A 2,619-nucleotide genomic window follows, 5' to 3' on the forward strand; every position below is an offset into this window, starting at 1 on the left:
ATCCATGCTGCATATCTCAGACCAAAGTGGCATTTGTATGGATAGGCTACCATCTAGTGTTTTAAATCAGACTTGCATGCAACACTAAATTCCTCAAGTCATGAACATCGAATCATGGATGAGATCCTCATGGGTAGTGTAGTTTCCAAATAATCCTCCTCTTCACACTGAACTGGCAGGTGCTTTCAGTTGCTTTTATCAAGAAAGGCATAGTGCTGCTAAACATCCTATCAATAAATCAGATAGAAACTAAATATATATAATAAGCATAAGAAATAAATAATATAAAAGATGCAATAATAAATGCATGATCATTTTGATAAAGTTTTACTTGCTATGATTGTGATGTGGTTGTCTCACCTAGCTACCTTAACATGAATGCACTAACTAAGTCACTCTGTATAAGATGACTAAAATTACTAAATTACTCAAATGTAAATCTAGACTAAATGTAATTTTAAAGCCAATCATTGATTTAAAAAAATAAGTATATATATATGTATATATATATACAGCTCAGGAAATAATTAAGAGACCACTGCAAATGTTTCTTAAATCAGCATCTCTACATGTATGACAGCCATTCCATTCCAGTGTCTGTTGAATTCCAACACAGGCACACCTCATTCTACTGAATTAGGTACTGATTAGGTGATCACCTGAACCAAATCTTATTTAACAAGGAAAAGTATAAAAACCACTGCTGTGGTCATCACTATCCTCTTGCAATAGGACCAGCTGGATGGCAAAAACAGTGCTAATAGTACCTCAAAAGTAATATTAATCAAAAAATAACTATTGACCATGCCAAAAGAGTTGAAAAGGAAAGTTTTGAGTGAGGAAAAGAAGGGTTCAATTCTGGCTTTACTGGCAGAGGGATACAGTGAGCGTCAGGTTGCTTCCATCCTTAAAATTTCATAGATGGCGGTTCATAAGAACAAGGTCAAGCAGCAGACATTGGGGACAACAAAGCTACAGGCCGTCAGAGGGCGAAAACGACTCTCTACTGACCGGGATGACCGCCAACTCATTCGAATGTCACTCAACAACCATAGGATGACATAAAGTGACCTACAAAAAGAATGGCAAATGGCAGCTGGGGTGAAGTGCACAGCGAGGACGGTTCGAAACAGGCTCCTAGGGGCAGGGCTGAAGTCGTGCAAAGCTAGAAAAAAGCCCTTCATCAATGAGAAGCAAAGAAGAGCCAGGCTGAGGTTTGCAAAAGACCATAAGGATTGGCCCGTAGAGGACTGGAGTAAGGTAATCTTCTCTGATGAGTCCAATTTTCAGCTTTGCCCAACACCTGGTCGTCTAATGGTTAGACGGAGACCTGGAGAGGCCTACAAGCCACAGTGTCTCGCACCCACTGTGAAATTTGGTGGAGGATCGGTGATGATCTGGGGGTGCTTCAGCAAGGCTGGAATCGGGCAGATTTGTATTTGTGAAGGACGCATGAATCAAGCCACGTACAAGGTTGTCCTGGAAGAAAACTTGCTTCCTTTTGCTCTGACATTGTTCCCCAACTCTGAGGATTGGTTTTTCCAGCAGGACAATGCGCCATGCCACACAGCCAGGTCAATCAAGGTGTGGATGGAGGACCACCAGATCAAGACCCTGTCATGGCCAGCCCAATCTCCAGACCTGAACCCCATTGAAAACTTCTGGAATGTGATCAAGAGGAAGATGGATGGTCACAAGCCATCAAACAAAGCCGAGCTGCTTGAATTTTTGCGCCAGGAGTGGCATAAAGTCACCCAACATCAATGTGAAAGACTGGTGGAGAGCATGCCAAGACGCATGAAAGCTGTGATTGAAAATCAAGGTTATTCCACCAAATATTGATTTCTGAACTCTTCCTAAGTTAAAACATTAGTATTGTGTTGTTTAAAATGAACATGAATTTATTTTCTTTGCATTATTCGAGGTCTGACAACACAGTATATTTTTTGTTATTTTGACCAGTTGTCATTTTCTGCAAATAAATGCTCTAAATGACAATATTTTTATTTGGAATTTGGGAGAAATGTTGTCAGTAGTTTATAGAATAAAACAAAAATGTTAATTTCACCCAAACACATACCTATAAATAGTAAAACCAGATAAACTTATATTTTTGCAGTGGTCTCTTAATTTTATCAGAGCTGTATATAAAGCAATCAAAGAAAAAATCTAAAATGTATCTCAAATGAATAATATGCAACCATTCAAACAACTGCATTAGCATGAGTAGAAAAAACGTATTTCACTTACCAGTCTAAAGTGGCGTCATCTCCTTCCAAAAACATATCATAACACAGTGCATTCGGAAAGTATTCAGACCCCTTTACTTTTTCCACATTTTGTTACGTTACAGCCTTATTCTAAAATTGTTTATTTTTTAGAATTCCCTCACCAATCTACACACAATACCCCATAATGACAAAGCGAAAACAGTTTTTTTTTTATGTTTGCAAATGTATTACAAATAAAAAACAGAAATACCTTATTTATATAAGTATTCAGACCATCCAACCTGACAGAGCTTGAGAGGATCTGCAGAGAAGAATGGCAGAAACTCCCCAAATACAGATGTGCCAAGCTTGTAGCGTCATGCCCAAGAAGACTCAAGGCTGTATTTGG

The sequence above is a fragment of the Coregonus lavaretus genome (genome assembly GCF_964263955.1).
Source record: "Coregonus lavaretus genome assembly, chromosome: 21".
NCBI classification, from domain to species: domain Eukaryota; kingdom Metazoa; phylum Chordata; class Actinopteri; order Salmoniformes; family Salmonidae; genus Coregonus; species Coregonus lavaretus.